The sequence below is a fragment of the Tinamus guttatus genome, unplaced genomic scaffold, assembly GCF_059628265.1.
Source record: "Tinamus guttatus ecotype Peru unplaced genomic scaffold, ASM5962826v1 Tinamus_guttatus_pri_ptg000451l, whole genome shotgun sequence".
Classification (NCBI taxonomy): domain Eukaryota; kingdom Metazoa; phylum Chordata; class Aves; order Tinamiformes; family Tinamidae; genus Tinamus; species Tinamus guttatus.
In genome coordinates, this window is record NW_028288985.1 from 3,659,136 (window position 1) to 3,671,937 (window position 12,802).

At 36.8% G+C, this 12,802-nt stretch overlaps 1 pseudogene; it reads right to left on the reverse strand.

Moving 5' to 3' along the window:
• Positions 1-12,802, reverse strand: part of LOC104572738 (contactin-6-like) — a 73,044-nt pseudogene that overhangs the window by 25,685 nt on the left and 34,557 nt on the right.

Sequence of the window (12,802 nt, forward strand, 5' to 3'; positions counted from 1 at the left end):
TTAAAACTCAAGGTGACAAGGAAGAGTTACAGATTGCTTGGGACATCTTCAGTGTGTAGCACGGCCCCTCAGAAGGGTTCACCTTAACAAGGTTCCCAGGAGTTGAGTAAGAACGATTTAAAATTCTATTACAAAGATGTCATCAAAAGGGGAATTGTAATAAATCCAGCATCATGCAGGTTGTCATTCTCCTTTAAACATGAGAACATATGGTTCATTTGCTTATTTGATGCTCATACTATCCGATGTGCTAAACGCTATTGCATTAAGTGGTCAGTAATGCATGATGAAATTAAGTTTATTGGTTTGTTGCATTATGAAACTCTCCAAGCAGAGAGAAAAGAAAGGAAAAGCCCTTTACGTCTTCTATTGCACTTCTATTTTCTGTCTATTGCCTGCCAGCATTTCATTGGATCAGCTAGCTATGGGGGTCCCCTTCTGCCTTCTCATCACTTTGCAGTGAATTGACTTCAAATAGAAAGATAACAGAAAAAGAGGAAAGGGGAAAAAAACAAAGCAAAAGTAAGATTAAGAAAAATAAAATATTGCCTTTTTCTTCCCCCCATCTGTGCTCATTCCTCCTCCTCCCCGCATCTCCCTCCTCATCTTTTACTCACTTCCATCACTTCAACTCCGCCACCTTCCCCCTCATCTTAGGGGAGAAGACAGAAATAACTGGAAACATGAAGAAAACACAAAAAGACGGGGAGATTCAGGATACTTCAGGTCAGTGAGAGACACTTTCTGGCATTCTTTTGATTGCAAAACTTCTCTTATGCTCATATTATCAGTTTTGCTGGATCACCAGACATTTCTGCTCATGCTCACACACAGGTAAGTGAGCAGGGCCATGTTTTATGGTCCTGCTAGATTCAATGACACAACGTCAATGACAAGTCTAGATGAGCGTTCAGATGTCTGCACCCAATGCTGAGAACAGGAAACTGCCACTGTGGTTGGCAGTTAAATATATGTGAATATATTCCTGCCTCTACTATCTTTCATAGTATCATCTTTTCCGCTGCTTTCCATAAAAAAACAGAGGCCTCCACACTCTGAGCAAAAGATACTTTTTTTAGGGAGAATATCCTTGTGACTCTGAGCAACCTCTTAGGAATGTCTAATGATTGTTTTTGTCTTGTTAGAGTCAAATATGTAGTAGCAGTGTGGCCTGGGAGATGAAAAGCCAAGGCAATTCTGCAAGCAAGCTCACATTTTGCAGGGGCAAAAGCACATTAACCCTTGTCTCTGATTTCTGTCTATCTAGTTGTTAGCAAGAAATAGGACTGAATTGTTTAATCAAATTTAACAGATGTGGAATCAATTCCATTGGTTCCCTAAGTATAATCAGAGTTTCATCAAGAGCTACAATCCGTCCATGCTCTCTTATAAAGACGCTAAGTAATCTGGAATTGCTCTGATTACCAGTGTCCACAATTCAAGTGTTCTGGAGAAAAACTAATATGGGAAATGAACTACTTCACAAGCAAACAGGCACGGATAAGACAGAAGGGCTAAGGCACCTCATTAGTGCTATGCAAAGCTTCTGCGACACAAAAGCAAGGAGGATAAAATGGAGATACACTTAATCCAGGTTTCAAAAACTGGACTTCAAAAATTGAAGGGTTATTAATATCACATTCCTACTCACTTAACTGGATTACTATAGAAAGCTGGGAATAGAAGGGTAAGTACTGCAGAGTGTGAGAAAACACACTGCACATAAAACTATCTACCAGTGTACAAATGTATATACTACTTTTATCTCCAAACAGTGGCTGCTTAAAGCAGTTCTGGTTCAAAGAGGTGTGACAAAACAAAGGCTTCTCTTTGGGCCTCCTACTGATCCACTGTGAGCTCACTACAGTTCTCCCCAAAACACCGTGGATAAGTTTCATTCACCAAACTTTGTTCATCTAAAAGTTAGGCATCTCTTTTAAGATGGCGGTGCCTGCCAATAAAATGTAAATATCTATCTTAAAATGCATATTTACTTCAGCTAAATGAAAGTTAAGTGACACCAGTTCTCTCTTTCATTAGTACTGTAGCGCAAAATTTGGACATTTCAACACATTTTGCCATGATTTTCCCCAAGCAGATTTTAATTTAGTTATTTTTAAGATATTCTGGAAGGCTTCAGCAGAAGCTTAACAAAAACAGCTGACATTCTGGTAATTGAAATGTTGAACTGCAGTTTGAACTGCCCTGACACATTTCTTCTCAAATTGGTTCAAGTCAAAATGCTATTTCACAGTACAATGTAGTTGGTATATTATTTTTAATCAGTGGACTGAAGGCTTTAAAAATTTGCCAATTAATTGGCTTTTTTTAAAAAAAAATCTTTTTTCTAAATCTAATAGCACTTCACATCAATACAGTTTTCCACAAATAATAAAAATTTACAATGTGATAAAACTTCTGACTCCAAGTTGTGTAACAGAAGGAAAAAGAAACGAAGCACATCATAGCAGAGAATTGGTTCTCATCCTTCCCTGGGATGGAACTGAACTGCATCTTACAAGAAAGACTAGCAGTCAAGAAACTCTCAGTATACTTTATTGACTCCAAGACTTTTTGTCTGCTCCCTAAAAACCACGCATCAAAACCCCAATCCTCCAAAAAACAGCCTCTCCAGCGCCGCAAAGCAACAGGAAAACAAATCTCTGATGAGGACAGTGTTTAGACTTGGAAATTCTGCTGCACTATAAAAACTCTTTCTGCTCTTTCTCCCTTTCCCTTGGAGGCGCACGTGACAGCTACATGGAGTCCTCAGCTTCTTAAGAATATAACACGTATGAACATAATTCATGTCTATATCAAGCATCACTGCCTAGGCATTCAAGAGCACAAGTTTTTCCTTTTTGTCTTTCATTTAACAAAGCGCAAACAAAACCTCTTTTAAACTATGAGAGCTGCTTATTGGGCAAGCAGCACTGTTCCTGAAAGACCATTTCTCAAAACTTCAATGCAGAGGAGATTAATTGCCTAAAAGAAAACCTGAAGCTATAGTAGATAATCCAAGGAAGCTAATCGGGAGACACTGAAGGCAGATCATCTGAAGAGTGATGAGGTTAGAAACAGAAGGATTTATGATTAGACAATTATGGAATTCCTTTTTGATTGGTGTGGCTAATGATCTCAAATGCCCTCTATAAAACGGTACACACACAACAACTCAGGACAAGCTGCACAAACTAGATTTCAGCTATTTTGGATAATTCTGAAGTGGAATATGGAATTGTAGAAAGGGTGTTAAGATGGGAAAAAGTAAGCAGACCATATTCAGGTATGTTTAGGCATGTTTAAAGGATGTGCATGCATGCTTCAACTGTCACACATCATGAAGTATATTCTTTAAGCCAGAGCAACAGAAGATCAAGGCTGAGATGTTTTGAACTACCAAGAAGGTGGGAGAGACAGTAAGGGACAGAGGAAGCTGTCTCTGCCCTGAGAAGGGGATTAAGGTCTGAGGATCTTCACCATTTCACTGTAGCAGGACAGGCTAAGGAAGGCTCTTCAGATGCAGGAAATCTTAGGATACTGATCAAACAACAGAGGCACAAATATTGCAACTTGATAAACAAAGTTTGTTAAAACCAAAGGGAATAAAAATTATTCCATGGTGTTTTTATTAATAAGAACTTACTTAGTTTTTCCCACTTGGCACATTTATTTGCATACCTACAAACAGAGATAAACACAAAGCAGTGTTATTTTGTGATATCGAGCTCAGAGCATCAGAGAGAACAGTTACCAATGCATGACCATCAGAAATGCACTTATGAGTTAAAAAAAAGGATATGGTTTTTATTTTAGAGTGGCATACTCCCCAAAGGCTAGTTGCACTACTTCTGTACGAAAAGATTGAATTGGTCTAAGTCATTCAGGATAAGTTATTGCTATTTAAGTCAAACCACACGTGCCTGTCACAGTATGGCTGTCAGAGCAAAGGGACTGTTTCCCCCCTCTCTACAAGCACATATATGCTGCACAGTTTAATAGGAGCAGAAATAACATAAGCTTCAAAATAATTCATCTATGCGTGACATGTCAGATTTTAATCACATGCAAAGAGGCAGAGCAGGTTCTTTCTCTTTATGAAGAAAGAACATGTGATTTTAGTACTTTGCTCAGGTGAGAAGAAAATTACAGGCTACAAATCTTCATTTTCTGTTTTTCATCCCAAAGATCTCTGGAAAAAATATTGTGTAGATTATTTAATCTTCTTTAAAACTGTGGTATTATGTATTTTGTCATTTAACAAATGAAAACTGCATAAATATCACTTTGCATCAGTGGATACACTGGTATAGTGTTTTGCATATGGACAATTTAAACTCCTTCCCCCTCTGCCTCAATGTAATTTCTACTTCTTTTCTTTACTTTTGCTAAGCAGCAGGAGGTCTTATGGGGTACTCTGAAATCAACCCATGTTTATAATTATTGTTAGTAAATTAATACCAAACTACAAGTAAATACCATATGCAGTATGTAAATATTGTTTTCTTATAAGCAAATCAGATGGGAATATCATGATGCCATAGCCTCAAATTCCAGGCTTAGCTATGTGTTATACCTCTTAGACTGTGCTGATCTCTCTGCTGCCATACTCACAAGCGTCAGAAAACGTAGTTATTACTCTTAGCAAGTTATGCATACTGAATGTTTCCTACATACTATAGCAGTAGACTGCACTGGGTAGGAATGAATACACATCTTCACTGAACAGACTGCACAATCAAAATGCAAATAAGAATTTACTAAGCTCTAATTAGAAAAATACTTTTAGTTAATAATGGAGCAGTTACACAGAACAAAACTGGCATTATTGAAAAGATGGAAAAGTCATTGACAGCTCTCTTCAAGAGATTTTATAGACACTGGTGCAGGCCACTGATTCAAGTTTTGCTGTGTTCTATTGCAAGTACCTATGTAAAATACCTCTCATGAGATTTGCAGTTTCGCATACACTCTTCAGTTTAAAGCTGTGTGCAAAGCAGCAGATCAGACCTTTATTTTCCTTTTATCAGCAGCGCATGTTGCTGCAGTATGGAATAGAAAGTTCCTGTTTTGTGTCACAGTTTTGGGTATCATGTTGTTTCAATGAACTATAATCATTTCAAGTCTTCCATGATCAGAAGAACCTCGCCTGAACGACCAGCAGTATGTTTGACCTGCAGAGCTTTATGAGTGATTGATTCCATACTCAGACTGAAAAGAATGACATGAGAAAACCACACTGTTCTTATTGGTGGACTGGAAGTCAGGCTGAGAAACACTGATACTTAAGACACTGTTACCCATTTAATATGTCAACGTTACACAGAGAAAGCATCTGATGAATAGCTAGTGTATACTAATCAAAACTCATATAAGGCAGCAAGTAGCTTTTGATACTGTCTTCCCATTAACATTGTGATAATGCAGTTACCTGTCAAATAAACATTTAGCCTTGGCAGACAAAACATCAGAGAAATTCTGCCAAGACCATGTAATGACAGATTATGGATTTGCTGTTATTTTAAGGGTTAAGACATTTTAAAATTAATATTGTTAATACAAAGTTATTAATATTTTTGAGTACTTTTGCCATGTAAATGTAAAATGGAAGAGGGAAATGTTTAGTAATCCAAAGTCCAGAGATGTTATCCTAGGTCATTTCTTACGACAATTTCTCAAAGTAAGGCATTTCAAGGAGTATAAAATATTTTGCAATTGCTTTTCCTTGCCAAGTTTTAGAAGGCTGGAGAAAGTTACCAAGTTGAGTTATCCTCTCACTGCATCAGGCTTAGCTCATCTTCTCCCACTCTAGTATCATAACCTTGTCACTTTTGTAGAAGGCTACTTAAAAACAAAAGAAAAACATCCCAACACACTCAAAGAGCTACTTGAGGGACCTTACATAAACTGGCACTATTCCAAGAACGCCAAACCATCAAGTCTGTTCTCCCCATTCATCTGCATAGGACCTAGCACTTCTGCTCTTGTCCATGGTGTCAAGAAACCACAAGAGTTTTACTTTATAAATACATGTGAGAAGGTAGCATGAAGTTTCTTCCAACTCACATTCATGTCATTGTGTAAAATAGTTTGATGGTTGTTTGATGGAAATGAATATGAGGAAGAAACCTCACTGTAATGACAAGGGAATATAATGTTAACCTGGTTCACTGGTGAAATCTTGTCTAAAGAATAAAGACAGAATATGGAGACTTGATATAGCCTATGGGTTATTAGACAATGTGTACAGACGCTGAGCAATTATGCTGCAGCCTGGGGGTATATTCTACTTCCCCTAAAGTCTCCACTGATGTCTTCTACATGAAGCGGATTCACTTAGGCTTTGTACGTGGTAAACAGTCAATTCTGGTAGCACTGCAGTGAATTAACTGCTGATGAACACAAACATATGTATCACACGATTACCCATGTGTATTTAATTTAGCTTTGTTCTAAATCAGCGTTATAGCTGCAGAATTATATGGCCGCTGCTAAAGACGAATAGGCCTCTGGCATCAAAGTTTTCCATCAATGAGCTGTCAAAAGCAATACTAAGTCAGCTGCGCTTCAGTGATGTTTAAATAATGCTAACAAAGCAGAGAACACCCAACAACCCACAAAACTATTACAGTACCTTTTGCTCTGGCGCAAAACCTCCAAGTCCTTTGTCCACTTAATAAGCACTCTGGGAGAAGCGCTTGGTTTACATCCAATTGTGAGTTCACCTCCAACTTGAAAAACAGACTTTTTTTTTCACTGGATTTTTGGAAAAATCATGGACTGCAGCTAAAAAATAAAAAAGAGCAGAATGCACGCAGTTGACAGGTTAAATAAACTTGCTAATTTTTTCTCTGAATAATATAATAAAGGGAATCCAATAATTGCTTTGCTTTTGTAGTTTCTGCAAAAATAGATAAATCAAACAAAAGTATACCTAAGTATCAAGGAAGGGTATTTATTATGTCCTACTTATATTACAATTTCTAAACTGTTTATTTGGAAAAATACTACAGGGATACAGTGATATGTAATCAAGAAATCAAGAACATGATTCACAGAGTAACTAGGAAAGTAGTACGTGCAGACTTGAACTGCCAGGTAGAATTTAATCCATTCACTTCTTGATTTTAAACTTTCAAGAGAGTTTCCTATTCTAGTCAGTATCCGCTTATTTTAATGTTTACTCACCTATCACCCGCAACTCAGCACTGGCATAAATAGTATCATATTTGTTTTCTGCAACACACTGATAGAGGCCAGAGTCTGACATATTCAGCACAGCTATGATAAGAGTTCCATTTTCTATGTGAATTCTCTCCTGGTAAATGGTGGAAAAAGACAAAAATATTGACAGAGTTAGTGTCAATCCCAAAGTTCTCTGGTACTATACTAATGTGCCTGATCATGATTCAGAGGTGGAGATAGCTTTTTTTTTTTTTTAAAGTAACATGGACAAATCAATCATATTAAAGATAGTACAATCGTCATTATCTTATACAACCACTAAGCTCTTCAGAGCATTTGAAGAGCACTAGGCACATATTGAAAGGTCACTGCTTTGGAAGGTTTCTCTACCCATTGTCATTGTATAATATGTTCAGCTCGTTGTTGAACTGTGAGTTTGTGGTTATGTTTTACCATGAAGCAAACACTGCAGGGCAGGAAAGGCTGCACACCCCTGGAAGCCTTAAGCATTTTCTGTACAACTAATTGTCAGATATGAGCCAGTTTCGCGGGCTGTTCACTGGTCATCTTTGCAGTGTACATCCAGAGGGAGAGTGCCTGTTGAGCCAAACTTTCCTTCCTCACCCCCTGCATTTTCCTTGGGGGTCTCCCAGCCAAGAGCTGACCAGCCCAATCTTGTTTAACTTGGAAATTTCATGAGAGCACAGCCTGCAGTTGTATGGCTGGTATATTGCAAGATAATTAGCAACATTACATTATTTATCCACTGTTAATTTTTGAAGCTCTCACTACAGATATCTTCGACATACTTAGTTTTACCTTCAGGCTGTTTGCTACCTCCTCAATGCATTCTGTTTTTACAAACATCTTTTGAATATAAAAACATTTTGTGAAGTAACACTAGCACTTCATACACATGCTGAATTCTCTATTCATCTCAGCTGGCTCTTTTGAGCTATGCAGACAAAGAAGAATAAATCACAACATGTACACAAGCAGAAATAACACAGATGATCAATTAGATGGCCTGAGAGAAAGGTCTGACAAAGTGGACAATATGCTCCAACTCAGGTGTAAGGTGGAAAGCATATGGAGTGCTTTTCTTGTATGAGATTTCCAGCAAAAGTGATATTGTGACAGAATATATTACACCTCCCTTGTACTTTCACCTCCAAACTATCCATTTTGTCCATTGAGCAATAATATTGAGTATTTTGTTGCCTGAAGTATTCCATTTACAACACACAGTAAGTACTATAAAAGTGTTGGTTGAAAATATCTATAAAGCATTTATTGAAAGGATGCAATATAATAGTGACAGACTCTGAATATCACTGTCTTCAAAGACAACGATAGAAAAGTAAGGAGGGAAATAAAAAATCTTGCTTAGGTGGAAGCAACAATATTAGTAAAATTAATAGGTTCTGAAAAATTGCTATTCAAGTAAATTCTGGTTAGCCTTCTCAGATACTAGTTGGGCACTGTTTAGGACTAAATCAGTAGGAAAAAAAAATCATATGGAAGGTCAGACCTCTCTCCAATTAATAGCACTAGTAAGTCAAACAAGTGCTGCTGCCATGACCCAGAAGGTGCTAATCATCTACCTCATATGTTTTGAAAATGCTTCTGTATCTGTTCTTGCTAGACAGAAACAAATCCAGTATTATTTCTTCCCTGGGAAATAAAATTGCATTACAGATGAGCCATGCCATTTTATGCCTGAAGGATGCTAAATACATTAGAGAAAATTAGCCTCAGTAGAACCCAGACTGCAAAGAAATTGTTGCCACAGATGCTGTTTTCCATGAAGTAGCCAACAACTGAAGACTGGAAAAAGGATGATCCAAAGCTAGACCACCACGTAGTGAAAAAAAATATACTAAGTTCTCAAAGACTTGTCTCACATAAGCACTTGATCAGATTTATTACATGTTTGAGGTCCCGTTGATTTCCCCTTTCTTCATCCAATCCTACCATTCAACTATTTCCATTCTAGCTTTGGTCTTTATCCTTGAAGTGAACCACCTACTCATCCTTTGCTTGTCATATCATTTGTTTTCCTTTGGTTTGTTACTCTTACACATGGCTCCAGGTAAGTATTATGAGAATCAGTTAACACTGAGTATAACTAACTCAGTTACCTGATTAATAGAGAATAAGAATGGCCACACTGGCCTATAGATTTAAGTGCAGAATGAGAAGTGTATGTTAACAGGCTGATGAGTTTGTTAACACTAGCTGATAACACTTTTCCCACAGACAAGCAATTGTCATCCTACAGGTTTCCTGCATTAGAGACTGCACCTATAAGCATGTGTTCAGTAATTCTAGCCAGGCTTTTCTTTCACTAATTACACTTGTTAATTTTGAACTTGTGCATGCTTACTGCTGTATTTGTATCAAAGTATATGTGTGTATATATATATAATAGTATATACACACTATATACACATATATACAGTTTATATACATACACTATATACATACATATATATACACACACACACATATAGTATACATAAACGCAAAATATACTGTACAAAGATAGATACAAAGATTGTATACAACAATAAGGGGCTGACAGTATACATGTTTTTAATATCCAGTTATTCGGGGTTAGTATTGCAAAGAGTTTATTATATTAATTTTTATTAAAATTTAATATTAAGTTTCTGGAAAAAAGGTGACGAAGTTTAAAATGAACACCATGACCAAACTGTGAAAACACAGAGATATGTAAGAAAGCAAACAGGAAGATAAAACCTTACCTCTGACATGAGAGGCTGGCCACTTTTTAACCAGCTGTAGGAAGGACTTGGTTTTCCTTTTGCCTTGCATTCCCAAAATAAGCTGTCATAGACAGACAAAAATGCATTTTGGATTTTTTTATCTCATTTGGGGAGTGCTGAAAAGAACAGGCAAACCATTTTAAGTACGAAAATGGTTGTTTCACTGGAGGTACTCCACAGTACTGAATAATGTTAGTATTTGACCAAGCATTCATTCTGTATTGCAAGTGTATTCTAAATAGCAATGCTCTGGCATTAAACCTGAGGACCATCTTAGAAAAATCTTAGCAATCAAATGACTAGGGATCAGGAAGCTCAGACTAGATATTATTCCTTTCTACAACCCAAGTTCGCAGAAACAAGCAGGGATTTTAGATGCCCCAAATCTAGATGTCTTTGATGAAAGGAATGGGACACTGGCAATCTGAGAAAGACACAAAAGAAAACAAAGCAAAAAAAACAGCCTTCATCTTGAGGTACTTCAGTCTGTAGATGAAAAACAGCAGTAGCAATATCATTAATCAGTAGCTAATAAAAAGATGGATTATAAGTGACACCACCATTATCTGAGTCCACCGATTACTTCAATATAATTTACAACACAAACACAACATGAAGAAAATGGAGCTATTCAGATTAGACTAACATTCTAAATATTTGCAAGAGCATAGCCCATTGTCACATCAAGTTTATACTGCTATGTAAAAGGAGAACCAGCAAGAATCACGTATGAGCTTCAAACACATCCAGCTATACACATGAGGACTCAACTGAGGAGGAATTAATTTGAGGGAGGCTCACATGTAGAATATGAGTAACTTCTAACTTCAGATAAGACCAGAGTTGGATGCTTAGCAAGAGGTCCCAGGTCAGATCTCTCTGCCTCCGGCCTCTAAAATAAATAGATGTAGTCTTAATGTTCTGTAGAAGCACATTGGCTTTCTTGGCTCAGTTATTTAAGTACAACTCTATACACTCCACACTTAGTCCTTATAAAAGACAGTTTTAGGGAAGGAATTGTCATCCACCGAGTCAAACAGAACAGGATGCTGAAAACTTCCCTATTTATAGCTCTCTATCACTGGGAAAAGGCTGATAGTTGGTAGTCACGTCCTGACCCCACGATCATCTAACATCTGGTTCACACAGCTTCAACAACGGAGTTTATAAAATGTGTAAGTATCTGGGATAAAGCTGACAAAGGACACCATGCTTAAAACCAATTCTAATTACTTGGCACCTTTATTATTCTCAGAGCTTAAGATGCTGATTATAGAATCATACACAAAAGAGGAAACAATGCCTGCATCAGAAAGCTTATTTCCTAAATGAACAAGCTATATACAGAGTGAATAAAGACACAACTGTAAAGAAATTAAGAGGAAGTCAGTTACATAGATAATATACCAAACCATCCCTAAAATTATAAGAAAACTTGTGCAAATGCTTCATGAGTGCTGTTATATTTCACTAGCAACAAGTATTAATTTACAAAGCATAATTAATAAGCACATTGTTTTAAACTGTATTAAATGATCATAATTTTGAAATTAAATTTGATTACTCATGTCCACTTAGTCTTCTGAACTTAATTTTAATGGTACTGCTTGATGGATATTCTGTGAAAATCAGCGGACAATGAAAATAAATCTTGTATCTGTTTGTATTAGCAGAGACTTCCTCAAAAAAAGAGCCTGCCATGGTCTTCTCATTAGATATTAAACACAGGCTCATAATTTAGTTTTCTGTAGTTTTCTTCATTGCTGTATTATCTCTCTCTTCTTTCTAAAAAAATCATGATCTAAAGAGAATATCTCCACAAATTCTTATTCATGTCAAAATATGTCCATTTTAACCCTCTGCATTAGGAATGGGCATAAAAAGCATATAATTCACTTCTATAATGAAGCATCACATGACTTTGACTGCAGGCAATTAATAAGCACAGGAAGGAAGACAGAAGACAGGATCAGGTTCACAGAAACATTATTCCCCACTTTTAGACAAGGAGGAATCAGATTGTGGGAGACTGCTCCCTGATCTTCTTCTGGGGCAGCACAGCTTCATGCTACTGTGAGGTGCTGAGAGCAAACCTTTTTGTCTGCCCTTACTGTTATGTCTAAGCATACTGGGGATTTTATGTCTCATATTAACCTTTACAACTTCATCATGGCACAGCCCACATTTCCAATCTGAGCTTTAATGCAAAATATCTTCATTTGCTAAAGATTTAATTCAGTGAAGGTCACTGAAGACCTCCAATCATTTTTTAATCAGCTTAACCCAAGCTACATTTCATCTCTTCAGTATGGGGCTAATAGACTTCATTTACAAAAACACATCTTCACACTACCATATTCTAAAATAAATGAAGAAAATAATCTGCTTACCATAGACAAATAATTGACCTCTTGCAGTGTTTCTTCCTCGAGTATTTCCTGCAATACACTCATAAGAGCCTTCATCTTCTTTCTGAACATCTTGGATTTCAAGTACTCCTTTGGTTTTGTCATGTTTGAGTTTCCTCAATGAGTTTCCATCAGACTCTTCCAACTTATATTATGGAGTGGACTAAATAATTATATTGCAATTACAGAAAAAGAAAGAACATTTATTATAGCAGCAGATACAATTTCCTTGTAGTTTTAGGGAGGAGTAGTCAAAGACCATAAAATAATAAAAATGAATAATTTATGTTTCTACAAATGAAATACAGAGGTTAATAACAGCATGGTTTTGTAATTCATCTTACTTGTTTTGTAAAACAAATCTTACAATGGGATCAGTTTGATTTTGCCACAGTAACTCCCACCCTTAAACACAGATAA